Genomic DNA, 26,636 nt, shown 5'->3' with positions numbered 1-26,636 from the left:
AGGAAAAATGGGAACAATTTTAAACTTCCATGTTTACATGACAAAAAGTCACGTGATTGTTCAGATTTGGTTCGGGCAGAGGCATGGATTTGTCTGAATCCAGATAAAAAAGGCAGAATCTTGGCCAAATCCTGGATTCGGTGCATCCCTAATTAAAAGATAAAACAACTGTCACCTAAGTAGAATGCTTCCAAGGTTCTGTCCCCTATATTGGAAATACTGAATATATTAATGTTTATTAAAGTGAGTCAATAAGCATTCTAGCCTTATATTGTATATTTAGTTAAAAAAAGTGTGGTCACATTAAATGTTGAAGACTTTTATAAATTGCTTTTGATCTAGTTTTGGATCTTTTTATGGTCAAAAGGTGAATCCTGGTTTATTCAAACTAGAAAATCAATAAATAAGACCACAATTTTGAGGAATACACAATTGAGGATCCCAGTTCTAATCTCGAGGAAGTCTACGGGTGAAGGCACACAGAGCTATTAGTAGGAGCTTCTTCTCACGGCTACTAAATTACCCTGTCATGGACAATACTGAGAACTGCCTCTGCTAAAACACACGTAGAGACAATTATCAATAAATGATATGCATTGTCTTCTTTTGTAGCCGTGACAAATAGCTGCTACTAGTTGCTCTGTGTGTCTTCACCCTAAGAGATCCTAGTCCTAATCTTGGGAAACATCTAATTGAACCTAGTCCTAATCTTGAGGAATACACAATAGATGGTAGTCCTGATCTTGAGGATTTAATAGGTATCACTGAGACCTGGTGGGATGATAAATGTGACTGGGCTGTGAATTTAAATGGTTATACACTTTTTAGGAGGGACAGAGAGATTAAAAAGGGTGGAGGGGTTTGTCTTTACGTAAAGTCAGACTTAAAGCCATGTAATAAAGACATTACCAATGAAAACGTCGAATCTCTTTGGGTAGAAATTTCAGTAGGGCTGAAGGTCACAAGGAAAATGATCATTGGTGTATGTTATAAACCACCCCGTATAGATGAGGGGGATGAGGCCCAGCTATTGTTGCAAATGGAGGAGGCTTCAAAACTGGGTCAAGTTGTTGTTATGGGGGACTTTAATTATCCGGACATTGACTGGAGTAATGGGGTGGCTAAGTCAGAAAAAGCTAGTAGGTTTGTAAATATGCTAAATGACAACTTTTTATTTCAGGCAGTTCAAGAACCCACTAGGAATGACGCTATTTTGGACCTGGTGATTTCTAATAATAATGAACTTATCTCTAACATTTGTGTGGGTGAGCATTTGGGGAACAGTGATCACAACATGGTCTCCTTTGAGATAATGCTGCAGAGACAGCGCTATAAGGGAGTAACTAAAACACTCAATTTTAGACGTGCAGACTTTGCCAGTATAAGGGCATCTCTGCAATGTGTCAACTGGGAAAGGCTTTTCATGGGGTTAGACACAGAAGGAAAATGGAACATCTTTAAAACATTGCTTTGTAGGTATACACAACAGTATATCCCCCTTGTAAGCAAGGAGAGGCATCGCAAAGCAAAACCTTTATGGCTGAATAAAAGTGTTATTGTCGAGGTTGGTAAGAAAAAACGTGCTTTTAGGGCATTCAAGTTAGCTGGGACAGCGGAAACTTTCATCAGGTACAAGGAAGCAAATAAAGCATGCAAAAAAGCTATCAGGCAAGCTAAAATAGAGATGGAAAGGGATATTGCAGCTAGGAGTAAAAAGAATCCAAAATTATTTTTTAATTATGTGAATAGTAAAAAAATGAAGCAAGAAGGGGTGGGAACTTTATTATCACGGGGGGGTACGTTGGTTGATGAAAACGGGGAAAAAGCTGAAATTTTGAACTCTTATTTTTCATCTGTCAATACATCTGAGGAGCCAGATAATGAAGGCTTCCCTTGTAATATGCCCAGTTCTAGTAATTTAGCTACTGACGCATGGGTCACTCGGGAGGAAATTCAAAAGAGACTTGAACATGTAAAGGTAAACAAAGGTCCAGGGCCGGATGGGATTCATCCCAGGGTATTAAATGAGCTGAGCGCTGTGATTGCCAAACCTCTTCACTTAATTTTTCAGGATTCATTGAGGTCTGGCATGGTGCCGAGAGACTGGCGGATTGCTAATGTGGTGCCGTTATTTAAAAAGGGATCCCGTTCTCAGCCTGAAAACTATAGGCCTGTTAGTCTGACATCAGTAGTAGGAAAACTTTTGGAAGGGGTAATAAGGGATAGGGTACTTGAATACATTGCAGTTCACAATACTATTAGTTTGTGCCAGCATGGTTTTATGCGTAACAGATCTTGCCAGACTAATTTAGTTGCCTTTTATGAGGAGGTGAGTAGGAACCTTGATGCTGGAATGGCAGTTGATGTCATCTACTTGGACTTTGCTAAAGCGTTTGATACAGTACCTCACAGAAGGTTAATGATCAAATTAAGGAATATTGGCCTAGAACATAATATTTGTAATTGGATAGAGAACTGGCTGAAGGATAGAGTACAAAGAGTGGTGGTAAATGGAACATTTTCTAATTGGACCAGTGTGGTTAGTGGAGTACCGCAGGGGTCAGTGCTTGGTCCTTTGCTGTTTAACTTGTTTATTAATGACCTGGAGGTGGGCATAGACAGTACTGTTTCTATTTTTGCTGATGACACTAAATTGTGCAAAACTATAAGTTCCATGCAGGATGCTGCCGCTTTGCAGAGCGATTTGACAAAATTAGATAACTGGGCAGCAAACTGGAAAATGAGGTTCAATGTTGATAAGTGCAAAGTTATGCACTTTGGTAGAAATAATATAAACGCAAACTATCTACTGAATGGTAGTGTGTTGGGGGTATCCTTAATGGAGAAGGATCTAGGGGTTTTTGTTGATAACAAGTTGTCTAATTCCAGGCAGTGTCATTCTGTGGCTACTACAGCAAATAAAGTGCTGTCTTGTATAAAAAAGGGCATTGACTCAAGGGATGAGAACATAATTTTGCCCCTTTATAGGTCCCTGGTAAGGCCTCACCTTGAGTATGCAGTGCAGTTTTGGGCTCCAGTCCTTAAGAGGGATATTAATGAGCTGGAGAGAGTGCAGAGACGTGCAACTAAACTGGTTAAGGGGATGGAAGATTTAAACTATGAGGTGAGACTGTCGAGGTTGGGGTTGTTTTCTCTGGAAAAGAGGCGCTTGCGAGGGGACATGATTACTCTGTACAAGTACATTAGAGGGGATTATAGGCAGTTGGGGGATGTTCTTTTTTCCCATAAAAACAATCAACGCACCAGAGGTCACCCCTTTAGATTAGAGGAAAGGAGTTTCCATTTGAAGCAGCGTAGGTGGTTTTTCACGGTGAGGGCAGTGAGGTTATGGAATGCCCTTCCTAGTGATGTGGTAATGGCAGATTCTGTTAATGCCTTTAAGAGGGGCCTGGATGAGTTCTTGATCAATCAGAATATCCAAGGCTATTGTGATACTAATATCTACAGTTAGTACTAGTGGTTGTATTTATAGTTTATGTATGTGAGTGTATAGATTGGTAGGTGTGGGTTAGGTGTGCTGGGTTTACTTGGATGGGTTGAACTTGATGGACACAGGTCTTTTTTCAACCCTATGTAACTATGTAACTATGTAACAGTAGATAATAGTCCTAAACTATCTGAGCTGTCTCACTGTAACAAGCAGTCATGTTACTGGCTTCTGTTTATTACCTAATATTATATTCCCTAATGCTATATTGAAAAGCTCTTTATCTCTTTGCTAACATAAAGGTTCCTATGTACCAGTTCAGTTACTTATCAATCCAGTCAAATCATTGCGTTCATACTGTATCTGCCAAAAACACTTTTTAATATAGCTTCCCTTAATCATGGTGCATCCTTACACCGGCTGTCCAGGCATGCATACTTTTATAAATCCAACTGTAATTAGCTATCAAATCCTGTGAAGGCAGAAGGTTTACAGCAGATCTAGTTAATGATAAAAATCAGATGTTTGTATGCAAACAGAACACAAGAGCACACTACCTGCTAACTTGTTGCCATAGAAGGGGACCCAACATTGCACCAAGAGATAGACCTCTCTAGAACTGGATGTAACAGTAACTTTTTTTTTTTTTTTTTTTTTTTAACTGCAGACGTTTTCATTTTATAGCCTTATTAATGTGAGCCTTTCTATGAGTGCCAGATCTGCAGGACAGATTTGACATGTTGTTTTTCTGGTATGAGTTTATTCCGCTGAGGTAACCAGAAGCATACAGTAATTAACAACTCACCACCTCTCAGAGTAACATTTGGACAGGGTGCACCAAGCTAGATCCGCCTCTTGAATAGATCCCCTCGTTTCCAAAAACAGAAGGACCAGTTAATCACACTGCTGCTTAATTAAAGTTAAATGTGGAGTCCTATGCTGATGTTGCAAGAGCTGAGTAGTGTCTTGAAACCAGAGCCGTTTGCTGAGGAGGAGGGGGACATTTTTGTTTGGGGATGAGACCAACTGGGGCTGCAGTTAGAGAAGAAGAACCCTAGTAGTATAGGAAGATTGGTTTTATTTTCTCCCACTAAGTGACTTCTTACATCTTGGGTGCCATGGGTAAATACCTTCTCTGCTCTGCCCTTTACATGCAACGGATAAGAAAATCCACAGTGCTGACACTCAGGTACCAAAGTGCCAGCTTCATACATTTTACATTCCCTGATAATGTGCTAACACATTCATAAAAGGGCACCTATAACCTAAAATTGTTCTCCACCTGGAGGTGAGGGTTAACAGTGCCATAACACTTGATGGGGGGCTTTTCTTAAAATACTATTGTTTCCCCCATCTGTAATGCGGACAGTATCTTTGCAGCAATAAACACCCCCTCAGCTCTGCTGCCGGATGTAGCCAGAAGTGCCCAGCACAGGCTGAACATATAGACATACAGGCTGAACTATATTGGGTAAATACATTCATGCATGCTACAGTACAGTGTGAATCAGCCTGTTGGATATGACTCCATACACACCCATATGTACTAAGATTAACACATTTAAGAAGGTGTCAGTGTATTCTGCAGCACTGCACAATATCATTTCCATCCACACTGGTAAATTGTGCAAGTAACTGCATGCGTGCATTGTGGGGGAAAAACATGGCGATTTGATCACTGCGGAGTCTAAGCCTTCATAATGCCTTCACCTATAGCACTGCGTGAATCAAGATGACTGCTAGATTTTTTTCCCCTTCATATAACCAACATCTTTCATATCCACTTCCATGCTTCCTTTATGCTGACTTTGCACATTTTATGGGATATACACCTTGAATTTACTGCAGTAACTCCTTCCACAAACTGTTTGCAGATTCCCAGGGTGTGATGCTTTAGTGCTTTGTCCTCAATTGGAAACAGCTTCTAAGAACCGAGCGCTGGAACTTAAGCTCTTAACCCACAAGCTGATGCCAATTTTTCCCATGTTATCCTGTGTTCACTTTTCTGCTTTTCATATGCCTTGTTTTAATCTATTATTGTGCTATATTTGATAGCGGTTCTTCTACACAGGCATATTTATTTATGGCAGTGTAACATTTTTTTTTCCTCTACTCTTATTCTTGGATGTCTGTAGCATCAGTATTAAAGGAGAACTAACACTCAAAAAAGGGTAGAATTAGGGTAGAATTTCTGGAAATTATGTTTTGGGCTTTTGTACCAGTCCAAGGCCACCACAGCCCTTTAGCAGGGAAGCTCTGTACCCCAGAGATGCCCCAGTAGCCCCCCATCTTCTTTTCTGCTCATTCACTGTACATGCTCTGTGCTGCTGTCACTTAGGTGAACTGCCTAAAAATATACATTAAATATAGAATATAAAAATCGCCATACAGGGCTAATTAGTAATTAAGTCACATTACAAGGCAGCTTTTCAAATCAGAATGTAATAATCAACCACTGTAGCATCATATTTTACAGCAAAAAAAATTCTTATTTTTTTTAATTTCTGGCAACCCCTACACCTAGCTCAGGGATCCCCAACCCCACATTCAGATGTAAAAAATGTTGGTGAACCACACAAGCATGAAAAAAGTTCTTTGGGGGATGCTAAATAATAACTGTGATTGGCTATTTGGTAGCCCCATGTGGATTGCTGCCTGCAGGAGGCTCTGCTTAGAGTAAAACTGTGTTTCTGTGTTTCCGCCAAGCCAGAGATTTAGAAATGGGCACCTACTGGGAGAAACACTAATGGGGTTGGGAGCAACATGTAACTCACGAACCACTGGTTGGGGATCACTGGCTTAGCTTCTCAACTGCATCCCAGAGAACACTGAGCATGTACAGTGTCACTGTCACTCATATAATGGCCTGAGAAGATCCAAAATGGTGAGCTCCTGTGCACATCTACTGTTATAGGGCTGCTGATCATCTCTGTTCAAACAGTGAGCACACTATATACAGTACAGCATTTCTACCCGTATTAATTGTTAGGCCCTATATCTTCTCTAAGACCACTGAAATTCTTGCCTCCGATTTCTTAAATATCTGAAACGGTTGTTCACCAATAGGGGTAATTTTCTTATTTCTGGGGTGCAAGAGGGTGCACCTACATTCTCACCCTGGTGACTGCTGCTGTATACAATGTGTGCCAGATCAAAAATCCAGAGCTTGGTGCAGAGAGCGGCATCAGGGGGGACACAGCACACACTACATATTGCATTGTAAATGATCCCTAAAGTCTCTGGAAAGTGACACTATGGGCTGTATGGGCCCCAATCTCCTGTAGGCACAGCAATCTGCACTTTAGAGCATTTACACTCACTGATTGTTCTCTAGCATGTTTTCTAGCTGGTGCTTTTCTGCCCAAAAGCAACATCATTCAGCCTTATGAACACAGTGACCTTTACTGGGCTTCCATTTCAAGATACACTTCCATACAGACATATTATAGTAAGCTTTTATATTTAGCACCCATTTCATTGAACATGTGTCTCAGATCTTTCCAGACTAGGGAAGAGGCCATGTTTCCTCCCTTTTTTCATTCAGTGCTGTATGAGCAGTTGCATTCATGTCCTCACACATATATAAATAATGTTTTTCAGCCTGTGCCTACAGAAGATGTCATCTGGAGCAAAAACATTCATCTTGGTTTCATTCTGCCAAGTCACAGGAGAGCACCTGATTGCTGCTCCTTAGCCGCCAACATGTGTCCTAATCCCCCACATTTTTCTGCTCTGGTTCTGAACATTTACTATATTGGAATTTGGTCATTGGCATTTATAGCTTGTTGTGTAACGTAGTGAATGCTCGTGCATCCTGCGTTAGGAGCCAGGGCTGTGTTGCGCTAGTGGCACCGCAAGGTAACCACCGTGTCAGTAAAAAGGAATTTTTATACTTGTGCCTTACTGCTGCTTTTATGCATTGTGCCAACATGCAGATGTTTTGGGCACAGACAGATATTTAAAAACTAACAATTATTACGGCTCTGCTCTCTGTGTGTGCACTAATGCTATCATCATGTTGGTATATGGGGCAGTGGCACAGATACAGAGGTGCAGCTCTAACATTAAAGGACATGTCAACCCCCAAAATTTGCCTAATTAAAGAAAACATCATTCTAATCAACTTTGCAATATTCATTCTTTACAGATTTGTAATGGTTTTTAAGTTAATTGTATATATAATTGCAATTAAAAGCAGTGTCCTTTTCTATTCCTTGTCTATTTCTATTCTAACGCAGGGCAGCAGACTGACAGACCTGACTTGCAGGAGGAGAGTGGCTTTTGCAAGTTCAAAAAGTCATAATCAGGAGTTAAGCAAATGTTGTGTAGCATTGGAATTACATTTACAAATAACTTTTGAAACACTACAAATGTTCAGTAAATTATATTGGAAAGTTGCTTAGAATGATGTTTTCTTTTATCAGACAAAAAATCATTTTTTGGCTTGACATGTCCTTTAATCCCCTGGATTGAGGCAGGACAGCTTGGATATTGTTCATGCCAGCATCAGAGTTCCTTTATAATGGGGATTAGTTATTGGGCTTTAAGCTCTGTCTGCACTGCTATAAAGCCTATGCATCTAAATTCATAACTCCTACCAGGCAAGTAAAGTGGGACAGGCATTAAACTGGTGCCAGACAAAGCACCCATCCTATTTTTCATGCAACTGGCGCATCAACTTCTTTATCTGAAGACCCTTCTCTGCCCCTTTCCAGCACCCACGTGTCAGACCCATGTTGCCCACTGACTGGCTAACTCGGCTCCTGCTTCACAATGAGCTGCAATTCCCAGCACCATTGCCTGGCCTAACCAAAACAAAATGGGGCAGTCACAAAGCTCTGCTGAACCAGTGTAAATTAGAGAGAATATTTCATGTTCTAAGAAGCTGTCAAACACTGGGTGGTCTTTGAAAATGCTCCTGTGGTAACATTTTAAAGGGGAGTTTGTTTGACATGCAATAACCTTAATCTTTTGTGTTATTTCCTTTTAGCATAAGGCTGTATATCTTTAGAATTTCATTGATTGTTTTGAGAGTGGTTCATGTGAACAAGTTAATTAAGGCACATGGAGCCCTTGGCTTTTATTATGCTGCACGTTGCTGCCCCCTAATGGAGATCACCCGCCGCTGCCCAACGTGCTTCTGACATTGATCGGCTGGCTTGAGAAAAGAGATAACTTTCTTACACGCTGCTTTATTTCAAGCTGTTTCAAGGCTTGTGGTTCTTGATGTGTTTTCTCCAGATAATTTATAATGATTTATTTTAGTTGTATGGGTACATGCATGTTAGTGAATTGTGAAATACACATAATAGAAAACAAATGTTAGCATCCACTTCATGGTAAGCTGATAGTGCTCAGTGATCACAATAGGGCAGGATATCAAACTTACAGCCTCCCAAGCAGGTTAGGACAACAAATCCCAGCAGCCACAGCAAGCCACGGAGTATTAAGGTATTAAGTATTAAGATCTGCAGTATATATTGCAACAGGTTGACTGTTACTCTTAATAGTGACAGTCCTTTCAGGGCACTCATTCAGTTATTTTTATTTTGTTGCATACAATTAATACACATACGTGCTGGTTAAGCTGTTGCCTTCCTGATGTTGCACTAACACTCCCAGTATCCCACCGACTGCTGAAATGCTTTTGAAGGATTTGAGAGTTGTAGTCAAACAATGTAAGCGGTGCAACAAGCTTTACATACCTAATCTGATTATACCCAGTTTGTCAATACATAAGTGTATTGCATATATTTATAGACATACTATTATCATATAAAGTAAGCCATCAGCAAAATAATTTATGTGCTGTTTAGTAGTGGAAAATATAAAAATAAACTGCGTACTAAAAACACAATTATCTTTTTGTACAAAGTACAGTTTTATTATTATTATTATTATTATTTGAAAAAGCAAATCAGTCTAAAATGAAGAATTATTTGTATACATGCAATGCCATTGGGAATGTCCAGAAAGATCCCAATTATGAACCATCTCCCATAGACTCCATTTTAAACAAATAATTCAAATTTTAAAGATGATTCCCTTTTTCTCTGTAATAATAAAACAGTACCTTGTACTTGATCCCAACTAAGATATAATTACCCCTTATTGGGGGCAGAACAGCCCTATTGGGTTTATTTAATGGTTAAATGATTCCCTTTTCTCTGTAATAATAAAACAGTACCTGTAATTGATCCCAACTAAGATATAATTACCCCTTATTGGGGGCAGAACAGCCCTATTGGGTTTATTTAATGTTGAAATTATTTTTGAGTAGACAAAGTATAGAGATCCAAATTACAGAAAACCCCAGGCCCAGAGCATTCAGTATAACATGTCCCATACCTGTATTTCGTAACTTTCTGCATAACAGGTTTCCTTATAATGGAACTCATATGTATAAGTTCAGCTGTACAGTGATTTTTAAACATTGTTTTAACCTGAATTCTATTATGCGGCACAATCTGTTCTCAAGCACATATTTAAAAGAAAGCAATAAATCTTCTTTTTATCGAGGCATTTCTCTATCCTGCTAGCTGCTTCAGTTCAAATGAACTTTCTAGCGTCTTGGCTTCCATAAGAGAATGACATGACTTATGTTTTTCTAGAAATTGCTTGTGGTTCCCAGGATCGGCACGGCATTCCCATTTTTGGAATACTTAGATTCAAAAGATTACCTTTAACAAGGCTCATGTATGTGCAAGGAAATCCAATAATAGCCCATTAATAAAGCCCAGCTTTACTGTGACCACATCAGCCTGTGTTCCTATAAACTCAAATGCATATGGGGAAAGGACTATTCCACTGCGTTTTTCTAGGGAAAATGAGATCCTTTCCGTATTCTAAGTACTTCCTTTTTGTAATTCTTTTAATATTCCTAAAGACTTTGTAGGTAAAGGGTACGGCTTAAGTGCGGAATAGGGCTCAGAGGCAGGGGGGTTGCAAAGTCATTCTTAACTACAAGACTGTTTAACACACAAGGAATTTCTTCCTTGCGTTCTATAACCACCCCCTTCCTTTTGTTAATTAAGCATTGGAAGCTGTGTGTGTTTGGGATATACTATGGCGTGTGCAAGCGTTTCAGAGTGTATCAGCATCATCATTTATTTATATAGGGCCAGCAAATTACGCAGCGCTTTACATTAAAGGGGAACTCCAACCAAATACAACTTAAACTTTTTGAACAGTGAATTGTCGGCCTCTTCTGCTGACAACAAGTTGCCATAATGTCTTTGTCCATTTTTTCATGATCATAGTGATCCACAGGTGTTTTGATATTTACGGGGAGGCAATTACCCACTGGCGACTAAGCACTACGCGTTTCACTGCTTAAAAGAGATAAGGAGACTTAGCTCAAACAAAGTAAATGGATGCATAAATATTTAAACATCACAAATATATATAATCTGAACCTCTAATGTCAGAATTAAATGTTTATGAAAAGTTTGGGGTAAAAATGCTGCACATTTTGTTTTGGGGTTCTGTACCAGCCCAAAGCCACAAGTTATATGTTTCTCCAAAGACACCCCAGTAGCTCCCCATTATCTTTTCAGCTGATTTCAGAAATTGCTGCTGTCACTTATGTGAGCTTAGGTACTGACTCACAATATACTGAATATACAGAATATAAATGTCCCAATATAAGGCTGATTAGTAATTAGTTCATGTAGATTCTTATTCCATGGCAGTTTAGAAACCAGCGTAATTCACATCCAAATTGAATAATCAGCCCTGTAGCATTAGGCAAACCTAGTTTTCTGCCTGATAATTTGTGATTATCCCTAAGCTTAGCCTCTCAGTAGCTGCTCAGAGCACAGTGAGCATGTGCAGTGTCACTGACACTCCTTAAGGAATCCAAGATGGGGAGATGCTGGGGGGAAACTATGAAGGCCTGGATTATTACTGATAGGGATGCTGAACTGTTGGGCTTTCTCAGTATAAAATATGACAATTCTAACCATAAATGTTTTTAGCTTTCCTTTAAAAACCTGGGATATTGGGAGTTAGAGTTCTATAAAAGCAGGATGCATGTGGCTAAAAACAATGCATATGAGATAAAAAATCCTACTTATAAAATATTTATAGATTTCACTTCAAGCTTGAGCAAACCACTTGGTACATCCTTATTGCATTTTAATGAAAATGTTACTGTTACTACACCTACCTGAAAATTCTGCATTTTCTTTCCCTATACCTTGTGCAACCTAATCATTTTTGGGGTATTTTACAATCAAGAAAATACCTCACAACTTAAAACCGTGAGAACTGAAAACCACGAGAACTGCTCCGCAACATTTCTCTAACTTCAGATTTGCCTAGTATAACCGTGAAATGTTTCATTAAACATCCCCATTAAACCTTGTGTTATAGGTATTTGTATGGCCTAAAAGCACAAACAGAGATTATTGCCTCCCGGTGAATAATGTGCCGGGCCTGGGGTTGTACGTTCCTTATCTACTTGCTTTTTTGTCACTAAAGCTACTGACAGCGATGAGAGCCCTGGAAAAAGCACAAGTACTCATTTGTGTTGCTTTTACAGTATTACAAATAGATTTTTCCAGCTTTGGCATATCAGTCAAAAGCATACGCAGATAAAAACCAGATGCACAATAGTGGCTGTTGGGCTAAATGTAATGGTCCACAGAAAGAATGTTCCGATCTAGCCACAGCTCTGACACATTATATTTTTGTGCTCTTATTCACGTCATATACCTATATCACTAATAATAACCTGTCCTTTGTAATCTGACTTGTTATAAACATGCAAACTGCAATATAGCCATTATACTGGAGCAGCAGTAATAGCTCTACAGACGGCCAAGAACTACAGGCTTTTTAGATCACAAACCTTATACGGACTGAAGCCAGAACATTTTATGTTGTGATACTTGAACAGCAGATCTGTCTGCGATGCACACAGTCTGTCCAAAAAGACATCATTTAAATAGAAAGCATTTTTTACTGTATTGCATTCACTGAACCACTGACTTTTCAGCATTAAGTAGGAGTATGATTCTAAACCCTCTCAGGCTTGGAATAATAAGAGCATCAGCTTCACAAAAAACAATATATTTATATTTTTAGATGCTGCAGTCTATATAATATGCTACCAAAGGGATCCGTGGCACAGCATGTACCTGGAGTGCTGCATGTGGGATTCACTTGCTGTATTAGAAATGCTGACAATGTCAGTTGCTCATGAAAAATATAATGAAAAATATAATTTTATTATAATTACAAATCTGCAAAGGGATGTACACTGTAGCTAAACTACATATCATGACTTCTTGTTTTTTCTGCAACAATATAATTGTATTATATATTTTAGGTATAGGATCTATTTCCCAGAATACTTTTGACCTGTGGTATCTCGGAAAAGGGGTCTTTTCTGTAATCTGCATCTCCATACCATAAGTTTACGGAGAAAAAAAATGTAAATGTTAAGTAAACCCAGTAGGATTGTTTTGCCTCCAACAAGGATTAAATATATATTAGTTTGGCTCAAGTACAGGTACTGTTTTATTATTAAAGAGAAAAGGGAATCATTTAACCATTAAATAAACCCAATAGGGCTTTTCTGCCCCCAATAAGGATTAATTATATCTTAGTTGGGATCAAGTACAAGGTACTGTTTTATTATTACAGAGAAAAAGGAAATCATTTTTATAAATGAAAATGATTAGATTGAAGTGGTTCGGAGCTTCCTGGATAATGGGTTTCCAAATAAAGGATCCCATGCCTATATATCATTTTAATATACAAAAATAAAAAATGTCACAAACAGGGGTTCTGATTAGCATTCTTAACTATTGGTGCTTAATAGGCTGGAATATCAACACTCACCCTTAAGGTGGCCATGGCATACATGGCAGATTTAAGATGCCATTTTGTTCCCTTCAGATTAATTTGGCAGTTTATCTGCCCCTGTATGGGGAACTCTGACTGGTCTACCAACTGATATCTGCCTGAAAATCGGGCAGATCAAGGGTTGCATCTGCTCGTTGATGTAGTCCTCACCCAACAGCCTTTATCCTCGTAGTTGAGATTTGACTCTGGGGCCAAATGGTTTAGATCAACCCGATATCAGTGGATATTAGGTGGACCAAACAAGTGGATCTCATATTGTATGGCAAACTTGACACAGATGTCAGACAAGCTCTGAATAGCACTTTTGGACATCTCTATGCAACACTTCCAGACAGAACTATTCCACAGACATGACATGGGGTGTAGTCACAGTTTCCAATCCAACTCAAAAATTTTTAAACATCATACCAAAAACCAGATTTTTTTTTTTTCTATTCTTTTTGCTTTAAGCTCCCCATATTGGAACTATAGCTGTCATACCCAAATACATCACCTGGTAAAAGTAGAACAAGTTTTAAGTTCTGATATTCCTCATCCAGCATTATAGTTGGACCGCAACTTGACTTTTCATGTCTAAGTTATATCAGCTGTCATTGGCCTCTTTTATTACCATTTGTTTCCAAGCATGGCAATGTTGTCGGGTAGACATTCTGTGTATGACAGGTGGATACTTTTGTGTCCATTCCAGTAATGCTGTTCCTTATACCCCCATACATATGCATTTAATGTCCTTGTTAAAAAGCTTTCAAATCACTGTCTTGGTCATTTGACTTGTACCTATATACACACAATATATTGCTACATGCTCTGAAAAGCGTTTTCTGCACATGTAATGTTTTACTGCACTGCTGTTGTTTTGGGAGAAGCAGTGAAAGGATCTAAAATCATTTCATCAATTGAGATGTCCTTGCAGTCATGGTTTCTTCATTTAAATTGTCCCAAATGGAAATGAACTCGCTTAATATTGTGTATTATAGCTCTTTTCATGTTGCCTGGTCCCTTTCAGTTACATATTTTTGAGTAGCGTTTTAAAGAACAAACATAGATGGACACGCCAAAAGAGATCGAGAAAGGTTACAGCGGTTTCTGTTTGTCTTTAACATTTTTTCCTGGGGAACCCAATACAGAATTAGAAGCTGTTTTCACTTAAAAACTCTGTTTCTGTCCTTTTTTTGTGTTTTCTTTCTCCCAGCCTCGTATATTTAAGAACTTCCATTCTAGCCTAGGGGCAAGTGAGCAAGTCCGTGTTGTTTGAGTGCTCGGGATGAACATTTGCTGTGATTTCCTGCATTTCTGAGGTATTAGGCTTGGGCAGACTCTCATTAGAATTGTATGAAGTGAGAAACCATAAAAATGTTCAGAAACAAGATATGCTTGAGGTATGGAATATTGTGTTTGTTTATTTCATAGTGCTTATTACCAACCCTCGCATGTTCTTGGTAACTGAACGCTGGCTGAAATAGACTGTGCAGCCTTTTAAAGTAATACAGCTTTTTATTATATGTGCATGGAATGCTGGTCTGTAACACCAAGCTGTGCCCTTGTCACTACCTTGCTGTTGTGTTGCGCTCTCCACCATGGATCCCAACCTTGGAGATGCCTACATTAACCTCATAGGATTTTTCTGCTGCACTTCTTCACTGACAATGCTGCCATGTAACCTCTGTGGGTTTCTGTCACTCATTTATCCACCCGAGTCTTTATAATCAAGTTCTAGCTGGTTTAAAGGGCACCTGTCACCTTAAGTAGTAGTTTAACATCCCTTTTTATCATGTTAGTTGAGCAAAATTAACTTCGCTTCACTACATAAATTATATCAATCCTCTTTCCCTCAGTCTTGCATGTAAAAAATCACAGCAAGTAGGCTGCTGCCATTTTGAAAACACTGTTATTAAGACAAACTTTGCATCATCCCAAAATCTTGTTTATGTTCCACAATCTGGCACTTGATGCCCATGTACAGGATACATAAATACAATGACATCTAGGAATATGTGATTGACAGCTCAGATTTGTAATTACATTTATAACAAGTATGGATGTATTTAAAAAAAAATAAAAAATAATAATTTGGGTTTCATGTTTAATTGGCAAAGGACATTTTTTTTATACAGCCGTTTATGTGTGGGTGATGGGTCCCCTTTAAGGTGGCTATGGCAGTCCTTATTCTGATGAGACTGTTGTTTCTTTCAAGTTCTTGTCAACAAATGACACTATGTTAGTTCAGTTTGCAAAGTCCCAATGATTTTCATTCGTGCCTAGCTCTTCTACAGCAGCGATGCTGATCTATCTTCTGTTCCACATACACTATGCACAAATGCATCCATATCTGTGTGCTTTATCCAAATGTCTCCTGTGTTTTCTCCAGTGATTCTTCCCATACAGTCTTACTTTACCAATCCATGAATGTATTTTATCAGCATGTTTTATAGTGTAAATCCTATGATGCTTTTCAGTAGTCACTTAAATGTTATTGCCCCTTTTATCAAATTATTTCCTGTTTTTATTAGACATTTTATTACCCATCGTTCATTTCTCTCATAAGAAAAAGATATACAAACTGTTAGGGCCTGTTAGGGAGCCTTTGGGCTTAAAGAAAAAAACATAGGTATTTCCATAATTTTTCCTGAACTGGCAGCTTTTAACTGGATTTTTTTTGTAACAAAAGACCATTGGGAAAAATAACTAAAGTTGCAAAGGTTTTCGGCAGGGAACCCAGCATGAGTTAGCCAACTCCTGCAGGGTTTCCTTTATGACTGCTTGAGCCTGAAGGTTTGAGCAGTTATAAATCTACATACACCTTAAGATCTTTCTCTCCCTAACGACCAATTTTAGTGAAATCCAACATATCCATCAGATTATTGTGTGGCTAGTGGGCACTGAACGATCGTACATCTAGGGATTTTTCATCCAATATTGGTCAAAAAATTGTTCGGGCAGGTTTAAAAAATGTTGTCATTAACTTTAGAATTTGCCCATTGTCCAATTGTTTGCAGGATCAAGCAAGTAGTTTTCCTAGCTTCAACTAGATGATAACACTTGAAATGGTCCTTTTTGTTGAGGGGCAAATTGTACTTTTAAACGTTTGTAAGCTTGGTCCTACGAAAACTAAAGCTGGCCATGTATATAGCCAGCTTTAGATTCTGCCTATTTCATCCAATCTTGATTTGTTCCACTCAACAACTTTACTGTACTATGTATAGGGAAATAAGGGAAATACCTGTGTTGGAAAACTTTGGGAGCTGTCATAGAGTGCCATAGAGTCCCATGTAAAGCTTAGTTTTCTGCCCACCCCTTAGTAGTTCTATTGAATGAATACATAACAAAAATATACAATTTAGATTGGTCCTGAAAAACAAATCACCCCTAAACAAATGATCTGTAAAATAGCATCATTGCCTTTTCTTGACAATACCTCCTCTAGTAATAACTGCATTGCTTAGTTGGCTTTATGTCTTGTTTATTAAGGGGAAGGTTCATTTATTGTCATGCTCTTAGTTTTTACACGTGAAACCATTTTACATACATACATACATACATACATACATACATAAAAAAAATCTTATGGGGGGTTAGGCTTTTTAAAACAGCAAATACGAGTACAATTTTCCATAAACCATTCCATGATTTGAGTATATCTCTAACATGCCACCCTCTTTACATAATACAAGTTTCTGTCATCGTTAGGACTGTTTACCACCCCTTTATAGGCTATCCACCAACTCAGTAACAAATAAACCTAATCAGGTAGGCTGGAGACACAGGCCAGTATTTGTTATGGTCTGTCTCCTAGCTTTATTCTTTATAGGTGCTTCCTTCATTAATATGATCTACCCACTTTTTTTTCTTTATATGCAATAATGGTGCCAGCGTTCCTCTAAGCATCTCTGCAAGATGATTGCACTGGTGCATTCTTAACTGTTCTCACAACAGGAAAGTAAATATAATTTTAGGGAGAGAACATAAAATCTTTGAACTCTGATTGCCAACACATTCCTCATCTGCACTGGCTTCCATCTCCGGGTATGAAGGTGTTTTTTTAATTGGGTTGTAAATGTTTCTTTGCAGAGCTTAGAAGAAAATGTAGAAGTAAAACACTTGCGGTTCTACATTAATGTAAATTATTCATGCGCACGTGTGCTTGTTGTTCCCGAGTGGCAAGAAGTGCATCTTTATGTCTTATAAATGCAAGTGTCTGTTATGAGTCCAAGGTAAATGTTACTGCATCTGTAGCCAGTACTAAGTACATACCTAAAGGATGAACGGCGGGGCCTGTAAGGCAGGAAATCCGCACACTTCCAATGTTGACAGTGCTTTATAACTACACACAAGCATGTTCTCAGGAACGTCTGTGCCACAGATAAATCGCGAAGGCCATTCTCTCGTTTTTAATGGCTGCAATGGGAACCTTGAGCGCTGCCCTTGTCTAACTCCGCTTGTCTTTTTCTCCATGATTTATGTGACCCCAGAGTAGCCTTGATCTCATTTCACTTTAGAAACCTATTAGCACATTCTGTCTTCACAAATTCAAGGAGAACACACACAGCTCCTACTAGTTTTCATCATCTAGATGGCAATTGGTGTTAAATTATGTGTTTTATCTGTCTTTTTATTAAGCATTTTGTGGCTCTTCTTAGATAACCCTTTGGTTTTGAGGAAGGGCCTACTTGGCATGTGTGTGAAAGACAACTCAATGCTAGTAACCAGCAACGAGTACATAGACTTGGAACCCTGGGATGCTTCAAATGAGTGCAATCATGGTCATAGTCGCAGGTGTTACTATCTGACCCCAAATGGTTGGACAGAGGTGGATTCCTGTTGGATGAAAATGGCACCCTCTGGAAAATCATGCACAACAGGCTTTCCTTTTCAAAACAACAGGCCCTTCTAGCTTCATGTGATTATAGTTAGAAATTACCATTGCACTAAAAATTAGAATTTCGTTATCTTAGTGCCAAGCTTATTGTAAAAAAATCATTTAAAAGTATGATTTATCCATCAAAGAAAATGATCATTTTAAGCAATATATTCTAGTTGAAGTTAGGAAAGACTGTTGAAGCTGTTTGCTTGGTCCTGCAAACAGCTGAATAATGGACACATTTTATTGTAAGAGACAAAAAACTTCAAACCTTCCCAATTAATTTTCAGATATATCGATGTAGAATGAAAGATTACAATAATTGTTGTGATAATGCCATGTTAGTTGGACCACTTGACAGTACTCCTTCATATTTAGATCAGTTGGTGACCTGTTATGCAGAAAGTTCTGAAATACAGGTATGGGACCTTTTATCCAGAATGCTTGGGACCTGGGGATTTCTGGATAGGGGATCTTTCCATTATTTGGATCTCCTTACCTTATCTACTAAAAAATAATTAAAATTTTAAATAATCCCAGTAGGATTGTTTTGCCTCCAATAAGAATTAATTATATCTTAGTTGGGATAAAGTACAAGGTACTGTTTTATTATTGCAGAGAAATATGTTTTAACATTTTTAATTATTTGATTAAAATGGAGTCTGTAGGAGAAGACCTTCCCATGATTTGGAGCCTTCTGGATTAGAGGTTTCCAGTTTTGAGAAAGAATATACAACATAATGCAACTTTTGTACCTTATGTCAAAAGGTCTGGCTATTGATCAATAGTTTTTTTGCCACAATTCAATTTATTGTTATGTCCAGAAACATTAAAGTAGAATCAGTGGAAAAAAACATGTCCCAGTAGACGTCACACAGGGGATAGCTGGGGGGAAAATGGTGGCCCAGTGAACATGTCTCATTGGCTGAGAGAGGAACAGCCCAGGGTAACAGATAAGCAACTAGATTCACTGCGGGGGCCTAATAACTAAACCCCTCCCCCAGTGATTTTACCTTTCCTTTTCCTTTAGACTGTGGACTTGGATTTTCCATGGCTTCTTACAATTCTCTGTCTTGTCTTGCCTTCTCACAGGGTCGGACTAGGCTGCCGGGACACCAGGAAAAACCCCGGTGGGCCCAGACCCGACCCTTGCTGGTGCTCCCCCGGCCGACAGTGTTCCTACCCTGACGCATTAAACTAAGGCACGCCCAGGGGAGGACGTCAGGCAGGGACCCCTGTGGGGGGGGGGGGTTAGGGAGGCTCAGGGGGCCCCTGCAGGGGGTTATGGGGTGCTATAGGGGCTGTGGGGGATGCGGTGGGTCCTACACCCCCCAGTCTGACTCTGCCTTCTCAAACAGTGCTTTTTCTTTTCTCTGTGTTCCATGTACTACTTACAGGAGGTTCCACTAGTTTATCCAGTCTGTTTTAGAAATTCTGTATGGATTAAGTATTTTAAGGAATTTAGTCATTTTTTCCGACTTTTTTTGTGTTGTTCCACAGCACACTAAATAAATACATATGTGGATGCCATAACATTGTTATTTTTAACAATTTTCTGGCAAAAGTGCAGCATTGTTTGAAACAAGGTGCCAATATTTTTGGCCACTGTTATAGGTGTGGATTGGTAATAAATGTAATTTTCCCCATGCCGTCACGTTCTGTGCAGTGCCCTGTTTAGAACTTATGTATTGTGATAAACAATAAAAACAATTTTATGTGGATACCAGTATAATTTAGCTTGAAGTTGTAGTTGATCTAATCTAGTGCAAGTGCCAGAAGACATTTAGCAAGGGTCAGTCCAGCTTCACAATCCTATAATAGAGGAATAAAACTGCAGAGCTATAGCTTTCCAGTGAGCTTCACGTCCCTCTTCCCCCCTCTGTTTTAGTCGTCTCACTTAAATTAAGTACCACAACCCTTATGTGAAGTAATGGACTTGGCAGATTTGCAGCTTGTCAGCAACAGAAAGCCTATTTGTCTCTAGGTACAAGAGCTGGAAAGCTAAATGTTGGCCAAGTTGCTGTCAATACAAAAATCATATTTATAGATATATTTACCCAAATTCACTTACTTTGCACGTTTCTTATTGCTATCTTATATTTTGCATTAGACAAGAATGATGCCCACATCATTTCTGTTTTTAAACTAAGCCAGATATTAGTTTGATGTAAGAATATCATTTATGTAAGATATTTTATTTCTTGAATCAGCCTGAGTTATTTGAATTATATATTTTTATCTTTGAATGTGACCTTTTTTCTCTATTTTGCTAAACAGAAAATATTTAAAAATTCTTCTCTGTTCTTCATGCCAGTTGTTCTACATGAAAAGTTTTATGCAGGGGTTGTCATTTTTTTTTATATTATTGGGCAGTGTTTTTTTGCCCAAGTCTATTCTGCAAAGGAAGGTGGTGGCTGAAAAATATTGCCCATGTGCCATAGCCATTAGAATAACGTCATGGTTTTGGTATGTGTAATTACATTGATAAAAGCTAAAAATCTATGAAGTTTTAACTCTTTTTTTGTTGTTTTTTTTTTGCGCTATAAACATTGACTCTAACATTGAAACTAACAACATATGCCCTCCTTACAGGTATTCTGCTTTGCAAGTCATATAATGCTTAGTTAGATATGCTCTATGGGCAGGAACCTGCTTCCATGCAACAATAACATATAACCTAAATGAGTGTGTAGCTGCTGCTTTGGGCAGTGGCACACATGGCACTTTCAGGTGCTTTGGGCATAGTGTTTTTAGCTAGCTAGTTCAACCCTAACATGGGTCCCTAAAATGTGAATGTACAACTTCAGGCAATGGTGAGTACAGAAAATAGCCTAGTACCCTGTTACTGGGGCTTATCCACTGGGACCTCACTTTCTGTCGGGCTATCCCTGACCCTGTGAAAGCTGAGGCACCTGAAAAGCAGCACACATCCGTGGCTTGTATTCAGCTCCCAGCTACTTGCAAACCCTCTGTACCTAATTCTAAATTAAATCAAAGCATTTTAACACGTGTGTTGTATAGCTTGGCAGCCTGTTTGTGCTAATGTCTATTTGGGCTAATGAAACAGTGCCCATAGTTACTGCTAATGCAGACTGCTCCTTACACATTGCAGGTTTGTTCTTTCCCCCTTTTAATCAGGCTTTTGGTGCTAGCAGCATGTGTGCAACAACACCTGTGCCACTGTTAAAGTCTCCCAAACACCTCTAAGTCACTAGGTTATTGCCTGCCAAGTTAATGATACAGCACATAGAACATGTAAGTGTAATGTTTAGTCTTGCTACCTGCTACTGAAATAAAAAAGAAAAGCAAAATACCCAGAATACAAGCCTTTTTTAAAATAGGCTTTCATAGGATAACCGTGCTTGCTCACCTGGGTGGTGTACAGTTTTCAGTTGACAGGGGACAGTTTGTTTTCATGGCTTGTTGAGAATACAGATATTCCAATATGTTTTTTCTTTGCTGGAATTTGTAAATTAAGGAATCAGAAAAAAAATATTGGTGTATGTTACCTTTAGTCCAGCCTTTTGTTCCCCTTTTATAAAAGACTCCTTATAAAACTGAGGCTAAATTTGCAGAGGGGTATAAAGGTTTCACTGAGATAGTATTCATTATTATTATTACTACTATTACTACTACTTATTATAGAGCTGGTGCTCTATACTAAGGCTTAATGTAATTGGCGATAAGTGCTCGTTATGGGACTTATGTATCAAAAATCAAGTCTGAATAATAATAATTTTCCTTGAACACTAGATTTTTTTTTTTTTTTTTAAAGAGAAACACGAACCGAGTAGTCAAGGTTGTTGTTTTAAGCAGTAAAAAAGTTGTATGCTGGCAAAAACAGGGAAGCCAAACACTAGATAACAAATAATTTTCCTTGTGCCTCATTAACCGTTAGTATAATTTGCAACAGGATGCTAGAGCACACAAATAACCATAATTCTGTAGCTATATTTGCACCTAGATATTTATAACCCAGTAGTCTGTTCATTTTGTACCAGCATGGCCAAAATAATCCAACTGATGCCAAATTTTTGATTTGAATCTGTTTCACTGTGTTCATCTAATAGCCTTTGTGCTAATGTGCTGGCACCTGCGGAACAACGTCAAAGAGAGCGGTTTTGATATGCTTTACATGGCGATCTACGAGGACTTCATGCTATGGAAAACTTTTAGTTCTGTGACAGCATTGGCAAGTTTAGGAGCGATCAGTCTTGTAGCCAAGAATCTAAAGTGATAGAACGGCCCAGATGCTTATCATGAGCTGTGTACCATGCCAACACAAAGTGCAACTTGATGTGTGACCAGTTAGAAAAATGAGACATTTTAAACTTCTCTAACGCCTGCTAGAAGGGTTCAACTGGGTTTTTTTTTTAGATTCTCTAGTGCATTTTTTCTTTGTATGTTATATGTTGTTGTAGTTCTAGATAATATGTTGTGTTGTTTTTGTTTTGGCATAATGCAAATAAAGTGGTTATCATGTACACTTCCTGTCCTGCATGTAAATAAATTGCCTACGTAGTCTAGACTTTCCATATATCCTGAGGAAGCTGCTTACTGATGAAAGGCTTAGCAGATACAATAAATAGGGAAACAAACATTATCCATAATATTAATATAATGTTTGTGGTATCCCAGAATGTATTTGTTTATTCATTTTTTTGCTAACTGTTAAGCTCTCTCTCCTATGGATTTTACTATAATCCATTTAGAAGCATGCGATATGTGGGCTGCATTATACAGCTCATGAGTGCTCTGAAATAAAGCTGCTGTAGGGACCAGACATTATGAACATGCTTGTGATCATAGGCCACCCAGTTATAAAGTTATTTAAAGGGGTAGTTCATCTTTTACTGTGATGTTAAGTATGATGTTGAGAATGATATTCTGAGACAGGTTGGAATTGGTCTTCAGATTTTATTTTAAATGTTCAGCAGCTCTCCAGTTTGGAATTTAAGCTGATTTCTGGTTGCTAGGATCCAATTTACCCTAATAACTAGGCAGTAAGAGGCTGGAATATATATTTTAGGGGGACTGAATAGAAAAATAAGCAATACAAAGTTGCAATAACAATAAAATTGTAGCCTTGCAGACCGCTAGCTTTTTGGCTGCCGGGGACAGTGACCTTTTGAGAGCGGAAAGAGGCAGAAGAAGACTATAAAAAAAAAATGAAAACCAATTAAAAAGTTGCTAAGAGTTTCCCATTCTATAACATATTTAAAGTTAACTTAAAAAAGGTGAACAACCCCTTTAGGGGGCTCCTCCCTCCCACCCTCTGTGGCATTTCTCTAGTGGTGCCTGATCTCCTGATGAGAGATGTACTTGTGTACCCTAGCGAGAGCTAACTACAAAGACATGCCATTACTTTGTTAGGTCTCACAAGCCACTTGTCCCATGAAACACCTGCCTACTTTTTGAATCTTTCATCATAGATAATGTGGTCACATTCTAAACTTCAAGAGCAGCAACTTCATGGCACCGGTGAAATACAAAATTCAGCTACATCCCTCACTGAAGCTTCCAACATCACAAAGCCACAAAGCGGAATGAACCTAAAACAGGCTTGTCCATCTCAAGGCTCATGGGCTAGAAGTGGACCTCAGAATCATATTTATGGCGCCCAGTTAGTTCATAAGCTCCAAAGTTTTCCACGTATGATGTTATCAGTTTAGTAAACTCTGGCCAACAAACATGTTATCTAAAGCATATCTGGCCCACCACTTGGAAAAAGTTTGACAGAACTTACTTAAACATTGGTGGTTTCAATTAGAATTGGCAAGTTCCTTGAAACTTTCCCCAGAATCTCAACTGGTGATAATTTGCATGCTCTGTGTGTACTTCTTTGCCGAAGAACTGAACAGCTTTGAGAATAGATCTAAAATATGATATTTCCATACTTTATTCAAAACTTCATATAGATCAGCTATTAATAAGTTCAGGAGGTGCTTTCACTATTGCATGTGTGAGTGCTTCTTTTTTTTTTTTTACAGTACAGGTATGGGATCTATTAACCGGAAACCCATTATCGAGAAAGCTCCAAATTACAGGAAATTCATCTCCCATAGACTCAATTATAAGTAAATAATTCAGAATTTTAAAACATATTTCCTTTTTCTCTGTAATAATAAAAGAGTACTTTGTACTTGATCCCAACTAAGGTATAATTAATCCTTATTGGGGGCAAAACAATCTTAGTTGGTTTATTTAATGTTTAAATGATTTTTATTGTTGACTTATGGTATGAAGATCCAAATTACAAAATGATACCCTTATATGGAAAACCCCAGGTCCCGCCCGAGCATTCTGGATAACATATCCCATACCTGTATTTAACAGTTACTACCTTAGGCCCTGGACGTTATGAAGTCCCTGTAGTTTAGCAGGTAGGAACAAGGGGTGTGTGTATACCGATCTCGAGTGTGTATACAATACAGCCCCAGTAGCAATGTGGGGAAAATGGCCTAAGGCAAGGGATTTGGGCATTGTGTGTACAACACTTTATATATGGTGGGGCCCCTCACCATCTGGTTAGCAATGGGCCTCCTCATCACTAAAGGCTCCTCTGACAGGTCCTAAACTTAAAGGTGGTTCAGGAGGTAAAAATAATAATAATAAAAAAAAAAAGATTTATGTACTTACCAGAACCAGGCAGATTCTTCCCTGCTTTTGCTGTAACATTGCCTATATGTATTTGTGTATATTATATATATGTATATATAACCAACATCTATAGAAGCCTTAGGGTTTAATTGTGCATACAAATGCTGCATGTTTTGTAATTCTGACATGGAATGAATTTTTGAAGAACGGGTATCGTCATCTTCCTGATATGGAAATCATTATCGGCTAAATCCCAATGCATTCGCTCCAGCTTGCATGAATTTACTGAAGATTAATATTTCTTAGGAAGCCAATCCCAGATAAAGTCCAGAGCTTAATCAAGATTTATCAAATGAAAATATTTGCATTGGCAATGATTAGTAAATGCCTTGAGTATCTTATATTTATAGTGATGGCTTTTCTTGCCCTTGTGGTCTCATATGGTCACCTGTTGAACATCGTGTGGAAATTTCACACGCACGATTCTCCTGGAAAGTGTGTGAATATTGAATATGCCTGGGAAAACTGAAAATTGGGTCTTACTGCACATTCTTGTCTCATATTGCTTTAGGAAAAGTATAGCATGTTTCTTCAGAATGCTTTTAAACAGAGACTGATACTTATTTGATTGAACAAATATGGTTTTCAATAACATAGGGAATCAGAGTAGTGATGAGTGGGTTGACTTGTGGGTTTACCCATAGGCCAGGAGGGTTAGGGAAATTTGGCAAACCATTGCCAGTTGGGGTTTGGTGCAGGTGAGACTGAGGAAGTATACTTCCCTGTCTTCCCTGTCTTGGAACAAAAGGTGTGTACAGAGCAGCAAGACATTGCTATGGGTTGGGTGTGGATCCTAAAATGCCAACATTTTGTGGATTGGGGTTGGATGTGGGTTATGGTTTTCTGGGTCAGGGTCGGGTGTTGGTTGAGTTTTCTTGACCTGCACATCACTAAGGTGTAGTGCCAAAACAACCAAAACTCATCACAGTAAAAATGATCCCTCTGTCAACTTATCTGTAGTCATGTATTGGCTTAAATTACAGATGCTAAACAAATACTCACATAAGTTGCATCAAGAGTGACAGTGAATTGAAATGTTAAGTGAGAGATAGGCTTGCCAACTTCCCCTGGGAGAAATCTGAGCTTTCCAGATGTAGAGAGTCAGTAGGCTGTATGCAAGCATTTTATACTTTGCCACAAAATGTTGGTATTCTCAGTTCTGGAGCCCTCTGTTTACTTTACAGAATAATGCTGCTCCTCGAACTATGCATCTTCCTGCAGCCTCATTCCCATACATACAAACAGACATATATTTCCATAGCTTGGTTTGTTAGGCCTTGTCCAGGTGTATGTCCTGGGGCACTAAAGTGGCAACTGACCCCTTTTGATTAGAGTAAATATTATCTTTAATAATTATATTGAATTTTGCAGAGTTAGTTGCCTTTCTAGCCTCACATCTTTCAGTGGGAGCAGTTTGCAGGCCCCATGCCTCAGTGTTTTGTTACTAATTATCGGATATAATAAAACTAGTGACAGTGAGAAGGAAGAACAATGGCAAAACAACGGTCTCCTGCTTAAACAATAAACAGTTTAGCTATGCCTAAATATTTACTCCTTGGGGCTCTGCATGTAGAAGGAACCTGCGTGTGGTTTCAAGGCTTTGTCTATAAGGAACTATTATGTCGCTGTATGAGAAATGGTTTCTAAACTACAGAGAATCAAATGATTTCATCTGGAGCAGGCAACCTGCAGGCTGTCCATCTGCTCCTAAGCTACACATCCAGATATCAGGGAGTGTAGCTGGGCAGCAGTTACTTGTAATTCTTTCATAAAGTTTCTCTGTTGGTTGTGCTACATGTT

General features: G+C 38.6%; 1 protein-coding gene across 2 annotated transcripts in view; it reads left to right on the top strand.

Annotated features, from left to right (window-relative positions):
- Positions 1-26,636, top strand: part of vps13b (vacuolar protein sorting 13 homolog B) — a 508,026-nt gene that overhangs the window by 173,504 nt on the left and 307,886 nt on the right. The window lies entirely within an intron of this gene.

Source organism: Xenopus tropicalis, chromosome 6 (genome assembly GCF_000004195.4).
Source record: "Xenopus tropicalis strain Nigerian chromosome 6, UCB_Xtro_10.0, whole genome shotgun sequence".
Taxonomy (NCBI): domain Eukaryota; kingdom Metazoa; phylum Chordata; class Amphibia; order Anura; family Pipidae; genus Xenopus; species Xenopus tropicalis.
Note: the sequence above shows the minus strand (reverse complement) of the source record. Positions and strands in the feature narration are given on the sequence as shown.